Here is a 13,861-nt window from a genome sequence, read left to right as displayed (position 1 = left end):
TAATTTTGATACATTGAAATTCAGCCATACATAAATAATACACCTCAGCATGAGCCCCTGGGGTAGGAAATACATTGTTGAAGTTCTTTAAACTGATGAAAACAGGGTTCCATTTGAAGAAGACTTCGAAAGTTGCAACAATTGCAAGCATGCAAAACCCTGCTGTCGTAATCGCAAAAATTGATTCTACAAAACAAAACAATACACCATAAAAAAATTTGTGCCACAGGGTATATTCTACATAACATTAAAAATTCTTATTTTCATATAATTGAATTCTTATTGTAGTATTCTTTTTTTGAGGTGATATTATCTATTTCCTTATTTAAAAAAGGAAGTTATTTTGGTGCTCAGTTTTCAAGTGGATCCTTGCTATACTTGGAAAGTGAAACAAGTGGATGCTGTTTACTTTACACTCCTTTGATATAATCTATATATAAGGAAGTTTATTTTAAAGCCCTTTGGAAGCACTATGATAGTGGGATTTGTCACTGCTTTGCCTTCACAAAGTAGCAGCAGTTATCTAAATAATTGGAACAAAAACACTAGTTCATCATCTACATCATCGTTTTTAAATTCTTGATTAGTTTTAAAGCGTGTTTTTCGAAGATAACTCATGAATTTCCATTTCCCCCCACACACACGAGAGGGGACGTACGTTTTGCGAACAAATGCCTGACTTAATTTATGTTGAAGGGAAACTCCACTCTTACAACAAATTGATACTTCATTCTTGTAAATAATTATTAGATTCCAAATTTTGTTTTATAGAGATAAAACGTGGATATAACATTTAAGTGTCAAAAAAATCTATCATGATTTCAAGGGCTATTGTCTAACACACAAGATTTTCTGTGTCATATGCTTCCTGATAATAGCTGCAACCAATTGATGTTACAAAATCAAAAATGGCAGCACCCGGGCAATTTAACAGTGAAAAAAAAACAATGATCCCCAATTTTTTGTGCATTTAAATTGCTGTTCCCATGTTTAACTACATTTTGTAAACTTGTACTTAGGGTCAATTTGGTGTAGGAGTGGAGGCTTCCTTTATATAAATAATGAGTAATAATATTAACATTACAATGGCATATCTAAATTAATTAGCTATTTCTAATACACAAGCTGGCATATGGAAAAGGTGTCCTTTTCAAACATCTTGTCAACATACTATTTTAAGCACAATAATTATTATAAACTATGAATGTAAGTGTCACTGTCACAAGGCTGTACTCTAGCAGTGCTGAGTGCATCCTGGCCTAATGTTTACCCTTGGGCAAAAACAATCTGATTTGAATAATTGTTTGGTTGACACCCCAGATTTTTAAGGTAAGGGCCTTGGGCTCCCTAGAATAATTTGTATTAGAGCACAGCCTTGGAATCTTAAAGTGTGAGTCATAAAGTGCAGCAGGAAATAAAAAAGGTATTGACATTTTTTAAGCACACGAAAAAAAATGATCTAGAAATCGGAAGTGTGCATTGTTTTCAAATGCACTTTTATTTTTCCGGACCTAGCTTGACCAGAGATTTTCTAACTACTTAAAACTTTTTCTGGGAAACATATTTCAGAATTGTAATTTACAATAAATTATTGTCAGAAGTCCATCTCCTGTTTGTGATTTGCAGTGTTGATTGAGGTTTTGGTTCAGTAGACACTAAAAGTTCATTTGTTGCACTAAAAGTTCTTATAGAAAGGTCATTTCAATTACTTGCCAGGAATACCCTGGTATTTTACGTGTTGTGTTCTGTGAAGTGGGTTCATTTCTTTCCACATCCTTGGCACACCCACTTCTCGTCCTCTTTTGGCACTGATTTCAGATTTGCACATTCCCTGTGTGATGAAAGGGATAACCATGTTAAGCGGCTGGCAGGATTCTTGTTCAGCCCTAAAGGTACCCCTTATAGCTGTTATAATAATTTCTCATTTGTTGTGTTTTGATTTATCACATCTTTCATAAACCTCTCAGTTTTAGAATTTAAGCAATGGTATTACATGTATAGAGAAGTTTTTTTTGCTGATCACAGAGGACTGGGGTTTATAGGGTTCACAAATTAAAAACCATTTTAAGTACCCAATTAGTTATTTTTCAAATTGAACTAGAGGTTTGGCCCCATGCATATAAGCATCCATCTATTGACTTTTATAAGTAGCATCCCATATTTCTCAACTCTACATGCACATACTCTGCATGCATTGTGAACATGTGTCACACATCCACATTCTAGACCAAGTCTTCTTCTTATAAGGACTGGTTTGGTGGCATTTTGCACAAAGGTCTTCATTTTGCTTAGGACTCTTTGCTGTACATAGAAAGGTGAACAATAGTACTTGACTTAGATTACATTGCAGTTATAAAATTGAATCACATGAGCATCATACATATTTTTTTATCTAATTCCTTCTTGTCATAATCCTGTAGTTATTCATAATCAGGAAATTCAGAATAGAACTGGTTTGAAACCATGCAATGTTAACTGCACATTTGGAGGATGTAGACATGGGAAATTTTTCTTTATCTTTCTGAACTCAGATGTGATAACAATGAGAATTTACCTCCAGGAAAAATTTCCTACAGTTGACAAACACTGTTTCAAATTAATAATTATAGTTCTTAAATGACCCATGACAAGTTGCTGTTGTTTATTACTTAAGGTACTGATCAGGTCATGCTTTCTGCATTGATCTGTTATATTATATTTCATCCTTTAAGTCACTTAAACATTACCCTTTCCTGTCATAACTAAGTATAATGTTTATGTTGTCATATTTTAATAATTTATAATTTACCATGTCGAGGTAGAACGCCAATGGTCCCTGCAGGAAATAATATTTTCTGAGTGCCTTAAAGTGAATAGGAAAACACATTGCTATATTAATAATAGTTATATTTTCTATACATGTCATGTTGTATTCTTTCTTTGTTTGTCTATATTATAGCAAGCTGTAAAGACTAACCTGCTGAGTCAGTTGTTGCATTGACATGTCCTGGTGTTTGCAGATGCACTTGGTTATCCTGTGAACATGTCGAGGTAGATGCATGGCTTGGGCCACTGACAGCCTGCTTCTCATGTAGCCGTTTTGCCACTTCAAAGCCCTAAAGATTTGAAGAAATCTAAGGTATTACTAAAGCTGCTGATTTCTAGAGCATTTAACTCCCTTAAAGGGTATCAAATAACATGCAAAGCCTAATTCAAGTCTGTCCCATTGGGTCTTATGCACAATATAGCCTCCATGATAGTTTTCATACTGTCAAGCAAATTAGCCATGCAGTCTACCAGGGGTGTATACAAAACCTGGGCTGGGCCGTGGCCCGGGCCAATTAACCATCTACCAGGGGGCAAACACTGTTAAAGAGGACAAACTGTGGAAAATCAGTTTGTCATAACATTTAAGTAAATTTTCCAAAACTACATTTGAACATCACACACTTAACAAACTCTCTAAACTTAAAATTTCACTATTTTGAAACTGTTTGCAATGGTTTGGTTTGTTTAAAACCTGTGTTAGCTGATCATTTTCACAAAAAGTGTTAAAGTAAATTGTTCAAGTGTTAATGTGTGCTAACTAATAGACATATCATAGGACACAAACTGTGCTATAATGTTATTCTACAGGGTAACATTTGGGGAAGCTGAAGACATTTGGGGCAGAACAGCTATATGGATTGGCAGAAAAGCTATATGGACAGCTATAAAGAAATATTTTGTCAGAAAAACAAACTACGATAGTGGTAAGTCTTACCTGCTTAAAAACACTCCTGCTTCTTGGGCTGAAATTGTTGAACACTTTTTTGCTTTCTGGAGTCAAGTTCTGTGGAGTTTTATGTTGAATAAATTGTATTAACAGTCATAATATCAGATGTTAATTATTCTCAGATGCAGTCGATTTAAATAATAACGCTTGGTGTGTTACGAGTACGGGATTGAGTCCTGAAATTAAAAGATCAAGCCGCAATTATTGGCCTTTTAAAAAAGTTTTTTCAGTTTCTCCTTCTAGCTATTTGAACTTATCTGTAACTTAAACCAACAGTACTACTACAGAAGTAAGGAGGAGGTAGTAAATGCTAAATCATACAAACATTATGATTGAAATCCACAAAATGGATGTACCTTTTTGTCGCAATATTGAATTGTGTGTTAATGCTTTTTAGACCTCTATGTCCTCTTTTCTAACCTTAAAACTACTCAGCAGTTGGAAATTAAAAGAGGAAGTGTAGGGCTTTAAAATGATGAAGACCATTTCCCTTGATTTCGAATACAATGAACCTATAGAATTCCTAACTGTGGATTTTATATAAGTACCAGGATGGTAAATTTTGCTTTTTACAAATATTGTTTGATTGATGATTTGCGCTGAAATAGTATTAACATCTGTATTTTGGCTTGCAAATGTTTACAAAGCACCAACACTTTTAAAACTAGTCATCAAGCGATTCTGTAAACAAATTCAATTATTAGAATAAATATTAGGCTGGAAGAACTTTTCCTCTTTGTTAATTCACAGCTGTGATAAGCCTTGGCAGCAACTACACATTAATACAGCGCCACTTTGGTTCACTCCTCATTTTCATGTGTCTCGGGTCTTTTGTTGAATGAAGCATATAACAATGGCATGTATTGTTATTCAATAGTTTGTAAATAAGTGCGCCTGTATACTGTAGTCTAACTGTGATCGGTTAGCCAAAATTGAACTTGTAGTTGTTGCCTTTTTGATCTATGCGAAACACACAAAAAGGGATCAGGAAATTCACTTTACCTTTTTAAGGATGTCAGGGAGGGATTTTCTGTCGAGAGATTACCACCCACCCCCCTGGAGAAATTCCAATTAAGTATGCTTGCCTAAACTAATTTAAATCCCCTTGGTTAACCTGTGATCGACCCCACGGGGAAACCAATGACATGTGCATTACTAATTCTATACTCAAGGTAGTGAAAAAACTGTTGGCATTAATTTTCTAATAAGTCTTATTATTGGGCCTACCTTTCCATTAACTATTAGCTTTGCTTACTGTGGCAAAATAATTATTGTTCCTCTCTTCTGTTGTCTCTGGTCGAGGTTGCTCTCGATAGTCTAAATAAAAAAAAAATTTCTTAAACAATTTAACCTACCTGAAAAAAAAAATTATAATCCGAGAGGGTTTTCTGGTTTTATCAAATTCAATATTAACAAGTATGTATATGTGAATAATTATTGCAGTTTAATGCAGTAGTGAAAATAATGAGAGTATAGTAGCGCTAGCTAGTAGTAATGCACATAAACAATTACCCTCGAAATATTTAAGAAGATAAAGGTCCATACTGTTAAGCTTCCACTGAAATTCATCTAGCTTGCCTGGCTTCATTTGTTCTTCAGGGGCAGCACCTTCTGTACTACAACTGGCCTGCTCTTCTCTCAAGGCCAGGCTAGATCCGCATCGCTCTGTTAAATTATTAACAACGTTATCATTTTCAAAATCAAGTGTATAATACGTAGTATGCTTCTGATCTAGATAAATTATTTTATTTCTAAGCAATTTCACTTAATATAGGTATGCAATGGTTACTGTATAGGTGACATTCTTTTTGTCTTATTATCTTATTATCCTACCTTGAAGTTTGCTCAAAACATCGGCATTTAACAAGGAGATGGGCACTTTCCATCCCCTGTAAGACTTGCACTTTTTGTTTCTTTTTTTGAGGTCATCAAGGGTGCATGACTCGCTGTCTGCAAATGACAGTGATATGCTTTTTGTGCAATCTGTTGCCTCCCTCAACCAGTTGCTGACCTCCTACAGTGTAAAACCAAATTTCCATTTCAATACTTGGTGTAAATAATATTATTTTGTTGTTTTCATTGGTTATGATAGACTATTGTAAAAAATTTAACAGTTAAATGCATGTCATTTTACCATTTTTAATACATATGATCTCAATATTAAAACTTGTCATTTTGAAAATATATTGCTGACAAACAAGTTAGTTGATGTATTGAAGATTCATTTAATACCATTCTTCATATTGCGCTTGTTTTTCTATCGGGGTAACAGCGTAAGTTATGTCAAGATCAAGAATTCACTGTATTTAGCTATATGCATCACTGAGTTGGTTCAGGGTGCTTTTGATTAATACAAAACAGAACTTTTTTTAGACCAACTTAAATTTAAGTCAGCTCTGTCATGCTGCCCCCTTATTATTTTGGCTCTTAATTCACACTCTATAAATTATTGATAATTATCAGAGAGCCCGCCATTTGGAAATTATTAAAGAACCACTTTTTACCTTCACAGAGACCTGTGCGAATCCCTCCAATGCAGAGGCTTTAATGCCAATTGACATCACAAATTTTTCTTTCACCGGAACTTTGACAGTGGGATTCAACCAAGTAAGAACCTGCAAATGTGAAAAGTATACAACTTATTAATGATATATTTTAACCAGGTTATATTTCAATATGCTTATGTAAAAAATTAATTAACACAAATCACTTTTTTTTTTTGCTTTCATTGGATTAGGATGACCTTGTTCTGAGTTTGCTGTACTGATTTCTGGGGCTAAAATGCTCTAATTATGTTAGTTAATTCCCTATTACCTAGTGATTCTAAATAACCTGGTAATTTTGTCTTGTTCTGACCTTCTGCATTGTTAAAATGTTGACTTTGCTTACATTTGATTCATCAGTCTCCAGTTTGGAAAGAATACTTCTCTGCAGCCTAGTTAGCGTATCCTCTTTTTGAACCATTTGATTCTGATTAAGAACTTCAGCAACCACTTTGCAGGTTTCTGGATTGATACCAGCTGATGCATGGAGCTAATGATTGATGACAAAAGTTACATTTTAAATACAAAATTATTATAATGAAGTGTGATTATTACCCTATATAACTAATACTTTGCACTACATTAACATTTACCGTATTTAATAAATTACCAAGCATTTTCATTGATGTGCAGCAGACTTGACAAACTATTTTTTAGCATCCAGTTTGATCATATACCTCGTGTAATTTTCTTTTTGTGAATGTTATAAACATAACAGCCTGTGTATATAGTGGGCCGATCTAGTTCAAAACAATGGTAAGGCTGGAAAACTTGGCAAGGTTTGAATCATTTTTATACAGGCACATTGTGCCTTGATAGTTAAGGCATACATGTTGGTTATTTTTGAGTTAATATCTTTTTGTTTGAATAAAATTTCCTAGATCCCACTTGCCATAAATTCATCCTGAATTATATTCGAGATGTAATATATTTATGAACTTACAATAACATGGGTTGCTATAACTGCAGCAAATCCTTTTCCACCTTGGCTGCATCTTAATGAATAGTAGGTACATCTAGGACTGACTTGATGTCAGCAAAAATGTCTGGCATTAATTGCTGCCAAGCACATTTCATTTGGATAGCCCAAGCCAGAAGAAAACCCTAGAAAGGCAGAAATAGAAAAGAATTAACATTCATTTCACACTAAAAAATAATTCAAAATTTAAGACATGATTGTTCTTTGAGTCAATATATTCATGAGAATTTTAGCAAATTGTTGAGTAATTATTATATTATATGCAATTGTCATGTTTAGTGTATTACTTTGTTTTGGGCAGCAATCGCCCTGACTCCAGCATCAAGATCTTACTCTGCTTCTGCTGAGAAAGGAGCCTTCCTGTATTGAAAAACTAACACACGACCCTCAGCTCTGTAAAAGTAAATAACAGTGCATACTAACCTTTAGTAATGAGTAAGAGTGATATTCACTACCCTGTCAGCACAAACATTATTAATAAAAGCATATCCCAAGATAACTTTTAAACTGGTGTACATTGATAGTATATTTAGGTGACATGGTCAATATGTTTAATTTGTAAAATAATGAATCACATATATGTCACACATATTTAACATATATTTTCATGAACTCCGGTGTCTCCTATCCCATAACACTTATTAACAATCATAATGAGTACATTCAGAAAGTTTTTTAATTTCATAAATGTAATTAAATATGTAATTCAGTCTTTGGACTGCAAGGTGGTTTCATAATAATCGATTTATGTTTCTATCTATCAGACCGGGTTGAAACCCTGGAATCGTACCCTTTATGAACAACAGCATGCTATACACTGTGTGCAGGTCATTTTACCTTTGAGTAACTGTACTGTTGGAGGTTAGAAGCAGGCTACCCCCAGGTGTTGTCATGCCTGCATTCCTGGACCCCATTGTCAGGCCACTCTGCACCTGGAGCAGTAGTTCGGCCAGATTTGTGGAAATGATGGGGTCATCTATCATGACCATCAAGTTAGTTTTTGAGAGCGTATCCTTGATCACCGGACTGTAGGAAAAAAATGAAATAAATTAGTTCATTGTTAATCCTAGAACAATACCTATTAGGTATATATTCCAATATTTGAGTTCGCACATTGGGCGATACTCTGTTTAACACTTCATTCATTCGTGACATTATATTTCATGTAAAACATGATCACATAATGCATTGTCCCACTGACAAGAAAATTTTCATATACCCACACTAAGACATTTTATAATTAATAAGTCAACTTGTACTATTTAACTTACACTGATGCCCCTGTGACATTGATTTTGATCCCCACCCGCTAGCATGGTTGGATGTTTCCGGGTGGCAACACCTTGACCTTTAGCCAAGAAGTCCAGAGTTAAAGATTTTCTGACATTTCTTTCATCGATTGATGAATGAAGGAGGCCAATGGAACTTTCATCTGGGAAAATTTACCAACATCAAAGGACTTAATTTATGATATTGCAATTAATGTTGAACTGGCACAAATGTCAAAATAGAATGAGATCCGTACATTATGATTTTATCCCTTTACTGTCCAACAGTGCCACATGTGGCACGAATTACCATTTTATGTAACTCAATGTTCAATCAAATTTTATGAAATTTTCACATTGAAGGCATAAAATCATGCCCCCTTCAACCTAAGACTTGATTCACCATCCCTGCAAATTTTTATTCTTTTACAGTTTTGGATGGTCAAGGTAATACATGACAACAACCAATGCTCTTAGAGCTGCATTTTAAGATTAAGTTTAGGGGTATACCCCATGTATACAAGGCAACAAAAAATTTAAGTGTTTTTATTTTTCATTTTGAACTTATGGCCGTCTTTTCATGATCGCTGACCTCCCCTGCACCCTTTTCACTAGAAAATACCATTCAAAGAAATTTAGCATTTGCCTAGGATGGTTAAAGGGATTAATAAGAAAATTTTCAGAGTTAATCAACCTGAACATATTCATGCTCCCTTAGGGTTATTCATGGTTTGACTCTCCCCACCCCCTGGCTCACACATACAGACACACCACACCTCCCACTGGAAATTCCACCTTTAGAACAAATTCTAAGAGACCCTGTTCTCCCTTATTTTTTTTCCATTTATTGCACTCTGTCCAGAGAGCATGAATATTTTTACGACACATTGGTTTACTTACTCCAAGACTCCTCATCATTTATCCTTAACAACCTGAGGAGCAGGAAAGCTGTGGCCAGTTTTAAAGATATGTGGTTTACGCCAAAGACAGAAGAGGCCTCAATAAATCTGCCAGGAGGATTAAATTAAAAACTTGTGTCAATCCCTAAACAGGACTTTTCAGTGGTAAATACAAATTTATGAGGATATCAAATAAATGAGAATATTTCATTATACTCAAGATGCCACTGTACAATAATAATTGTCACATTACCAATTAAAGCTTGAACTGAAATGTACCGGTATATCCAAACTCAAGAAATAATTTGCAATTACAGTTTCTTTAAAGACTTGTCAAGTTATTGTTATAATAAGACTGGTATGCTGTGGAGAATTATACCTCAGACTACAGTGTAGGTCATTAAGCAAATTGTATTCCTGTTCATCTTTGGGAAATACATTACATTTAAATGACTGCATCATTTAAAGTTCTGAACACATCATCGATATATTTTGTTGGTGCGAAAAGTTCCACTACACTGTATATTTTCATATTATTTACCAGTAATTACCTTTTACAAACATTACGGCAATGCATATTGTCCTCAAGCAGGGAACGGTTGACGATGACTTCATATGGGTACAATAGGTCATTTGGAAAGAGAAAGCGCTGATTCTCCTTAGGCAATATCATGCCATTACATACATGAATCTAACACAAACAAAAATGAAATTGACAGCAAAAGATTATTTTTCTTAAATTAGTTGCAGTAAATGACAATTATTAATTCTAGATCCTTTTTTTTATTGTGTGCTACATATGCATTATTGACCAATCTTGTTCTGTCATCAGAGGGTGTTGGTATGGAACAAGGTATCATTTAAGGGAAAGTGTTCATGCCATCGCTAGTGGTCTGAAGATTGGAGTCTCTGGTTCATAGTCATAGGATAGCTGAATAGGAGAGGATAGGGCAGAAAAATTAAAGTCAACATGCTCTATTAATTGGACAAGAATTCCTGGGCACATGTACACTCACTCCCAATACCAAAAGTACCTGCCCCAGGAATAGTAACATTAGTAACTAAACAGAAGGTCTTTAGAGTTGTTTCAGAAAATATTCAAACTCATAAGACATAGGGTTTATTGGCTTGAGCCACCCCTCCAATCTAGAAATTCCACTTCAACATCATACCTTACTTTAACAAATTTTGGACTTCAAGGCACCTAGTCAGAATTTCAAGCCTCTCCTCCCCCTAACACATTGGTTAGGAGGGGGGGCTGGAGAGTTTCTCCTGTGTCCCTCATGGGTTAGGGAGAGGTGATGGCTGAAATTCAGATAACAACTGCACCCATTCTGTGGAATTTCCACTCAGCCTCCATGGTGATCAGAGGGTATGGATATTTTTTGGAACTACACATTGCAAATTGTATACTGATTACACATACCTCACTAGAAAGACACCAGTAATCATTTTTGGACTTCTGCAAACCGATGCACTCTGCAGCAAAGTATTGCCTTGGCACACCCTCATTGTACTCTTCTTTTAAGAAGAGATAGTAGTTTTCAAGTAAAGCACCCTCATTAATGTTGAATGCGCCTCCTCCAAAACTCTTCCTAGTCTTCTCCAGGAACTTCACCTTGGAGTCAAACGCACTGGCTGGAATAACAATCCTCCTATTACGTATTTCCAAAAACAACAAAAGAAAGGACATTGAAAGGGAATTCATGTAAGAAAATATTAAGTTCAGTAATGCCCCACAGATATGGAACCTCAATAGGTATTGCAAAGGTAAGCTTGGGTACAAAGAAATTGTGAGGCCTGTGAATGTTTCTCTAAAATAGATCAAATATAAAAAAAGGAGGTGACCCAAAACCTACATGGGTAGTGATGTTAACCATTTTTATTTCCTTATTTATTGATTGATTGATTTATTTATTTATCTATTTATTCATTTATTTATTTTACTTGATATAGTAAGCCCTTTATATGCATATCGGTGTTATTAGAACTCACAAATGCACAATCTGATTCAGCAGCCTACAAACAATATGTACACGTTACATTACTGCAATTGGTTCAATATTTTTTGAGTGATGCCATGTACATGGTACCGGGCACACCCCAGGGAATTTCCCACCCACGCTCACACCAAAATAGACAATTCCCAACCCCTGGCACTCCTCGTGGATCATGACAATTATACCATTTTGTGTCCTAGAGACCTAACAATATTGCTTTCTGTACAATAGCAAGTCCAGACGTTTTGTCGAAACCATAAAGGCTTTTAGGATTTTAAGTTTATCTGAATCAAATGAATGCTCTTAGTAGAGCATTAAAATTTCTGGCTTTTAACAGTTTAAATCAGCGGACAAGTTCTTGCAACCAGATATTGAACAAAATATTCCATTCCATGGACAAACAGGCGCCATCGTGTGAGTTATTTTCCATTTGCCCGAGCCCCGACTCCCGGGACTGAGGGGCTGGACCCGTCCCGGGGTTGCCGGGAGAGAAGGGGAGAGGGGAGGGGGTTACAGGTAAAATTTAACCATGCATAAACGAGAATACGAATACGTGATTGTCTTGTGTGTGTGTGAGAATCCTCACTACTTTTATCGTCCAAGTCCGCTTAATTCTACATGTCAGCCTCACCGTTCAACGTGCCTTCCAAGCACGCGAGTGCCAAATGCACAGACCCAGAAACCACCTTCCGTTATCTCTCCTAGGATTTTCAGAGAGAAATCGCCAAATAAATTCCACTCTTTCTTTCGGCGGAAAAACGTTGACCCTTCCATGATACAAAAAGGTGGATTATCGTCGACCTCTTCCTGTAAAGCAACACAAAAAGCTGAACTTGGTAAGCAGAAAAATCGATTGACTAATGCGCATGTCATTACCTTCGCCGTGGGGCTAACCTCCTAGCCAATCAGGGAGATTGGTCAGATTCTTTGACTGAGGGTAGGGGAAATCTTGACATTGTTCTACTTAGGGTAATTCACAAGTTTGTAAAGGATATCAGTTGGCTTTTCTACTGAGAGACACCTCAGCCAGGGGACTTTGTCTTGTACGATTCCCTAACCCCCTAGGGAATTCCTAAAGTTGGTTGACTGATTTTACAACCCCTCTGGTTAGACCAGGGATTGACCCTATGGGGAAGCCAATAACATGCATAATTAACAGCGTAAAGAATAAAGTAACATGAACTAGACTTCTGCTTTTTGAAAAATTTCATTATGTAATGATATTATGTCAGTCCCATGTAGACTATTTCTCTTTTCTTATAAGAACGTGTAATTTTGCAGTTGAGGCTCGACGTTTTTATTTCTTTTAGCTATATGGAAGAACGTTCTTGAGACGTCCTTAACCATGGTATAGAATTTCAATAATCAATGCGGACGTGACCAGGAAACCTCCATTGTTTGCTATGATGAGGTATCAAGTGGCTTACTCTGGTACATTTATTTTTTTAACTTCAGTTATACTACTATGACTACTACTAAAATTAAGTGTACTCCCATCCCCAACTCAATGCCTCATCCCTTAAACTAAAAAGTCACTTAACAATTGGTTCATGTGTCAGCGTGCGTTCATCGAGATACGAAGCACGCGGGAAGTTTGGAGGGCACGAAAGATCCGTAAGAGTTGCTGGAGGCGTAGTCAAGAGCAACTCTAGCTTCTTAAGTGCTCCCCAAACTTCCCAAGTGCTTCATATCTCGATGAACGCATAGCTGACGCATGAACCACTTGTTTTATAACATTTTCAACGCGTTAGTTTAAAATGGACGTCATCAGCGTGCACAATGGGCATTTATAGCACGCTCGCGCAAGTGAATTTGAGTACACGAATTTATTAGCTGTGTTATAATGCGTGGTGAACCCATAAATGCCTCTCCGCGCTCGCCTCACGCTTGCTTTCGCTTGCCTGAAAAACGCGAAAACATATGCATAACACCTGCTCTGCAGGCCAAACAAATTCTATATATTCAAGGTGACAAATCTGGCTTTTTCTTTCTCTTCTAACGACAATTCAGTACGGCTCTGTACCAACAAGTTGTAATTTAAGCAGATGTTTACAAATGTAAGCCAAGTTTTCCTCGCCCCGCCCCCTTTATTCTACGGATTTGGATTTTGAAAGAAAATTTCGAAGAGAAAGTTAGTTTAAAACTTTAGTCAGAATAAAAAATTGCTCAAGACATTCTATTCAGTTGCGAGAGGTGGGATATGGGCGAATGTGTTGGTTGTTACGTGGATACATAACTTCCGTTTCCTATTCATGTTAGGAAAAAGCACAATAGGAAGGAAAACTACAATAAGTAAAACCCCGTTTAAGACTATTTTTTGGCAGGAAACTGTACATCGCGGCATTTCATAGAGTATATCAATGGGTCATCAATCCAGAAGCCCCCCCCCCCTCCCCCCCCAGAAAAAAAACATAATTT

General features: G+C 36.1%; 2 long non-coding RNA genes and 1 pseudogene across 3 annotated transcripts; 1 reads left to right on the top strand and 2 right to left on the bottom strand.

The window, feature by feature from the left end:
• Positions 1 to 217: 217 nt before the first annotated feature.
• On the bottom strand, positions 218 to 2,981 carry LOC149108571 (uncharacterized). Its single transcript, XR_016208775.1, has 3 exons — positions 2,957 to 2,981; positions 2,789 to 2,842; positions 218 to 1,831 (listed from the first exon to the last, which is right to left on the bottom strand). It is a non-coding gene; the product is annotated as an uncharacterized LOC149108571 (long non-coding RNA).
• Positions 2,982 to 3,819: 838 nt separating this feature from the next.
• LOC110042885 (uncharacterized) lies at positions 3,820 to 12,296 on the bottom strand (annotated as a pseudogene). Its single transcript, XR_016208769.1, has 13 exons — positions 12,075 to 12,296; positions 10,870 to 11,098; positions 9,995 to 10,134; positions 9,445 to 9,551; positions 8,546 to 8,708; positions 8,114 to 8,302; positions 7,564 to 7,669; positions 7,241 to 7,401; positions 6,644 to 6,787; positions 6,259 to 6,369; positions 5,588 to 5,768; positions 5,267 to 5,419; positions 3,820 to 5,071 (listed from the first exon to the last, which is right to left on the bottom strand). The product of XR_016208769.1 is annotated as an uncharacterized LOC110042885 (transcript).
• Positions 8,211 to 9,908, top strand: LOC149108570 (uncharacterized). The gene is made up of 2 exons (XR_016208776.1): positions 8,211 to 8,284; positions 9,488 to 9,908. It is a non-coding gene; the product is annotated as an uncharacterized LOC149108570 (long non-coding RNA).
• Positions 12,297 to 13,861: the final 1,565 nt, after the last annotated feature.

The sequence above is a fragment of the Orbicella faveolata genome, unplaced genomic scaffold, assembly GCF_042242905.1.
Source record: "Orbicella faveolata isolate gen_17 unplaced genomic scaffold, um_ofav_v1 contig_25, whole genome shotgun sequence".
NCBI classification, from domain to species: Eukaryota; Metazoa; Cnidaria; class Anthozoa; order Scleractinia; family Merulinidae; genus Orbicella; species Orbicella faveolata.
The sequence above is the reverse complement of the archived record's forward strand: the minus strand, read 5'-3'. Positions and strand labels throughout refer to the sequence as shown.